We start from the raw sequence: 6,000 nt of genomic DNA on the forward strand, positions 1-6,000 counted from the left end.
AAAAAGAAGAACTAAATAATGCATTACAGCACTTGTTGGTGGGCCACAGAAAGCATGAAGACTCTTGCATGAGGCATTGTTTAAAAGTAGAATAAAAAACAGTCAAAACCCCCCTATAGAAGCACAAAACTTGAAATTATAAGCTTTCTTACTAGGGATTTACAGCTTTCTCAGATGTTTTTGAATGTCAGATAGTTTGTAACTGCCCAGGTAAAACAGACAGACTACTTGCAATAGAAGAAGATCCTCTGTTTTTAGAAATGATTCTGTAATGGGGAGTCACTTGCCCCCCATGTAATAGATGAACTACCAATTCAGCAATCTTCAGAATTTAGTTATAAAATGTGGCAGCTACAGAGAGCTCCCATCCTTGCATACTTGTTCTGGCCTTTGGCAGATCTCTTTGCAAATCCTATTCTGGCCGTACAGCTCTTTGAATGAGCAATGATCTTCGTCATGAATTCCCATGGCTGTCAGTTCACAGTACTAAAAAACTGCAGATGCTGTCTCCCTGTTAGAGGGAACGTGCCTGCGCTCTCATCCTTAACCTAACCATGTTGACCAGCAAATTTTCAAATCCTGACAGTACGCTTGTTCTGGTCTGCTTCATTCAAGGTCTGAAAGAAGTTAGAAAGTTTATTTTAGCAAGGATACAGCTTTTTTCTTTGCAGAGAAGAAACAGGAATAGACAGAGAGATCTCTTCTTTTACAGTGATAATCCAGGCACAAGTATTTCACAGTGAATTGGTATGGAATATAATTTCAAATTAGTGGCTTCAGAAAGTGCTTAAAGTTCCGAGTCCCAAAATACAATGAAACTCCCCCTTAAAAACACAACAAAACTAACAAAATCCAACAACATTGAATACTAAGCTATCAAAAAAATAAAAATAAGCATGCTAACTACTGGCCTAAGTAAACACTGCTTACTGTGATTATGATCAGATAATTAGTGTAGAATTACAGACAGAAAAAAAACCTGAATGCTAACATTAAAATGGAAAACACAATTATGGCATTATGTCGCACAAGAAAATGAGATAATGAAACTATATCTGAAGGCTACATTTGTGCTAGGGGATTTTGGTCTATGCATTTTGACAAACAAAATGATCTATTCAAATACCAGAAAATGAGAATATATTTGTTTTACAAATTGTGCAACAAATGGCAATGAAAATCTATGCAATGCAAAAAACATACTGTTTTATTGCTATTGTCAGATCTATAGTATGAGTTCCTTAGCTGGTAGAAATTGGTACAGAGCAACCAAAGCCAAAGGATCACTGATGATTTGTATTAACAGAGACTCTGGCTTGAAGCTGACGCTGATCTAATTTTCAGTTCAGTAAGGTGGAACTTGCTGTGCCAGCACTGATGCTTCACATTCTTCCTGATTTCCTGATTTGAACTGTTTCTTCAGCTACCTTTTAAAACATCACATTTGGATAGACTGACATAGTGGCATTTTTGTATTTTAATCCTCTTTAAAAACAAAAACAAAACAAAACAAAAACAAAAACAAAAACAAAAACAAAAAAAAAAAACTTTGTCCAATCATTCTCTCCAATTATGACTTATGTATGCAGTATTTTCTCTTCTTAAGAAAGAAGATATAGAAAACATTTTAAAAATTGAATTTTAAACCTGAAATGATAGATCATCTCAATCAGACTAATTTCCCTACCTTTGAATATGAAACCTTTGCCTATTACATTGAGATTCCAAATCACGTTCTTAATATTGATTTATAATAATTTGCTTGAAAGTTTCTTGAAATATTGCTTTAATCCTTTCTGAGTTAATACTTTTCTGGGCTTCATAGGGCTAAAGTAAAGATGTATTTCTATTTCTTAAGAAGATATTCTACTTTCAGACTACCTTAGAAATAATTATCATTATCTTAATGTAAATGACAGAAATTGAACCAATGGTGTGTTTAAATCTTAATTCTGTTTTGGGAATTCACCATTCAGTCTTAAAAGACATATTTACTTGGAAAATTTCACATGTGTAACATAGTTGGTTTAGATAGATTGAATAATTACAGGGGAAAAAAAAAACAACCCAGGCATTTGGAGAAATCATTGCAGAGGTTACATCTGAAAATTTAATTACCTCTTTTAGGGCCTTAGAAGAGAAGTTTACTGTGGAGGCTGCATAAGTGGACAGATCACTCTTCTGTGGAAAACCCACGTCTAAGCCCTCCAGTTAACAACTAGACCCAAGATATTGGTCCAGTTGGCCGTGTCAGCAGGCCTTCTCAGGAAGTTTCTTCTTTGGCTCTGCACAACCTAAGGAAGTGAGTTTCTGCTGGGAAGTCCCGTGAAGACAGAAGACCAAAAACCACAACAGAAGCACAAGGAACTAATAACAAATGCAATGAAAAAAAAAATAAAATAGTTAAAGAAGATTCTGAAGTGGTATATGAAAAAATGACATTGATTAATCTACAGTTATGAGTATTGCTGGAATAGGTAGAACACCTACAAGCCAATAATCCTGCTGGGGAAAACCATCAAAGAAATTAAACATTCAATTCAAGATTAAAAATATCAGAAAATTTTTCAAAAATAGCTACGGATAATAGACTGTCATCAAGAGATGAACTTGATAAAGGGTAAGAATGAAAAAGCATATAGAAAGAATAACACAGTCTTATAATAACCTTAACTTTAATAATTCTTAATGGTGAACTGGGGAAAACAAAAGAAAACAACATTTTTTATCTATTTGTGGAAGAATCATGCCTTCAGATTCAAGGGGTATTTAGATCATTCAGGATTAATTCAATACCCTATTTTAACTCCATTCTCCCCAAATCATTAAGGTGAGATTTTCTAGGCAAAAGAGACTTTTGGACTCCAAAGAATGGAAGAATATATTTGTGTCTATTTTTGAAAACCTGAAAAAAACGGAATACAAAAAACTGCTGTAGCATCTTGCATATTGCAACTTAAAAACTTGACCTTGAAGCTACTGCTACATTAATAAAAGCAGATGTTGTGTATGTCTAGGCGCCTAGACTCCAGAATGCAGGAAGTACATTATTCTCCCTAAGTTCTCTCTGAAGCTTTTGGAAACACTTTTGTAACTCCAGCTAGAATCATCAGGCACAGTACCACACAGGAAATAAAAGCACTTCATCTAGATAGTAAGAAACATTAGAGAAAACATGTCTGAAATCCTACCCCCTTCCTTCCTTCTAAAATCCTTGTAGGGGGTACAGCAGTGATATGTTAAATGATTGAAGAAATGCCATGGGCTGTGGTGATGTGAATTCAGTTCCTTCCTCAGCCTCAGGAGTCCAAACTCACATTCTCCACCGCTGAGGAGACTTACATGATAAATCTAGGCTACAGCACTTCTTCACCTTCAAGCTGGGACAGCTAAGTTTGTGTCTCTGCAAGCCATCAAAAGGACTGTTTCCAAAACTCTAACTTCTACAGTTGGAGCAAAATCTACTTAAGGCTATTAAATGTAGAAGTATCAACAAATTTCTTTAGCCACAAGATGTCTCATATATGGACCTTTACAGCATTTTTGTGTTATGTTCAGATATCTAATCATCTACAGACTTCAGAAAGCAAGTAAAGAGGTGCTGATGAAATTAAATGCTTACAGAGATAGACAACTTCAAAACAGCACTTTTAAATTCAGCTGGGGTAAAATACACAATTATTTCACAATGATAAATGCTTCCAGGTAGAGCCTGGAGACAGATCTGAGTTGGTGATGATTTCAGAACAGGAAAAATTCTCAGAAGGCACATATGCCTTCTATGAAAATGCATAATAGCACGTAATAAAATTGTTTCTGGTTGCACTGCAAGAATTTGGAATTGGTGGGTTTCATTTTCTAGTTCAAAAATCAGAGTATGTAGGAAATCCAAAATGTGTTCCACAAACTGTGAGATGGAGGAGGCAGCTAGTATGAGCAAGGCTTAAGAAGAGAGAAAAATCTGCCCTGCGTCAGACCAAAAGGCCACCTGACTGGTGTCCTGTCTCTGACTGTTTCTCTTACTGGATGCCTATAGATGAGCGTAAGGGGAAAACCAAGGGGACCTAGTTTCTAGCAATCTGCTGCACATAATCCTCCTTGTGGCTGATGTATTTGGTTCCATGAAGTTCTTATTCTCATTTGGAAATACCAGGATAATCACTATAGCTGTTACGCGTGCCTCAAAGCACATTGATATTGAAGGACCAGCACCAAATTTTTGGATACAACAATGTTAGCTATCTCAAAACAGTATTTATAATCAAAGAAGGATAGAGACTTAAAGAAAAAAAGAACCAGTAAGGAGAATAAGATCTTAGAAAGTCCACAGCAGAATAATAAAAAAGAAATAAACATTTTGATATCTTTCTCATACGTATTAGCACCATGCTCCATGACGGGTGCCACAGAATTTTGGATCTGTGCAAGCGTGTAACCACCAAAGGCCTAGCAGCTAAAGCTTCTGACAAACTGTCCATTTTCAGGGACAGATTTAAGTTCTGACAGGGAGATGAACATCTGTTTCCTACACAGGGCTGAGAAGGAAAAAACAGAGTACTTGATAAAAGATCATCTAAAAGGAAGGAATCATAGGATCACTGAACTGTAAAACCACCAAGGTTGGAAAAGACCTCCAATATCATCCAGTCCAACTGTCCACCCACCACCAGTATTTCCCCATTAAACCACATCCCTTAGTATCACATCCAGACATTTCTTGAACACCTCCCAGGACGGTGGCTCAACCAGCTCCCTGGGCAGCTCAATCCAGTGCCTGATCACTCTTTTGGAGAATTTGTTGTTTCTAATATACAGTCCTGGTGCAACTTGAGTCCATTCCCTCTCATCACTAATGAAAAGCTGTATGGTTGGGGGGAAGATAGAAGTAAATACTTATGAGAGGTAACCTATTGATAGAGCTCAGTTACAGACATGAAAATGCATCAAAAGCTCTGAATCAAAGTAGTTTAAATCCAAGAACTATTTAAGACCATTATGAGCATTATAATTTTAACAATGAAAAAAGGCTAGTACATTCTTTACTGAAGGAATAGAATGAGGTCAGATTTCAGCCTTAGTTCTAGATAAGAGAAATACATTTTAAGGAACTGCAGGGTGGTAAAGGAAATTCTTTAAAAATAGAATTCCTTCTGCTACTATGCTCCGAAGATGACTTAAAATAAAAGCCAGTCCAAATGGGGTTTTAAGCTTTGATGATACTAACACTTATGTGGGCATAAAGTGCTATCGGTAGCAAACAAGTGCTTCCTATATTACCAAGGAAGCATTGAAGAAGCACTTAGGCTTTGGGGATTTTTAGATTCTGGTATTACAGAAATCCTGTACCTTAATGGTAGGGTGGGAGGCATGCTGGTAATGTTGTTTCTCATCCCGGAATCTTTCTCTGGACTGGAATTTTATGAAACAGTGATTTATGGTTATAGATTTCAAATTAAACTGTATTTTTGTCATGGTTTCCTCTTGGTCACATTCTTTTCAATTTCTTTTGGGGTAAAATAAATCGCAAAGTCTGACAAGTTACTTGTCTAAGAAGAGTTGTTTTTTTTGTTAGTTCGTTTGTTTTTTCTACATTCCATCATGAAAATGGCTAGATAAGAGAAATATAAGGGGAAGAGATCAGTTAAAATAAAATTTAGGAACAGCTTGTTGTCCACATTGCCATTCTTTTTTCAATCGCTGTAGAAGCCCACAGAATCAAATAGACATTTTAAAATCCAGTTTCCTTAGAAGAGACCTATAATAAAAGGCTGAATAACTGTTTAATTATCACTAAATTCAACAAAGAGTCTTGGCAGGCATACCACACCTCAGCCTCATGTAGCTGCTGTGAGTGTCTTCTATGCAATTCCTCTAGCCCACACCTACAACATGATCTCAGCTAGCCCAGCTCACTCAGGAGTGAGGATGCATTTGATAAAGGTTAGTACAAAAGAAAGAAAAGAAAAGAAAAGAAAAGAAAAGAAAAGAAAAGAAAAGAAA

This window comes from Lagopus leucura, unplaced genomic scaffold, assembly GCF_019238085.1.
Source record: "Lagopus leucura isolate 7727_CA_CO unplaced genomic scaffold, USGS_WTPT01 Super-Scaffold_100159, whole genome shotgun sequence".
Lineage (NCBI taxonomy): Eukaryota > Metazoa > Chordata > Aves > Galliformes > Phasianidae > Lagopus > Lagopus leucura.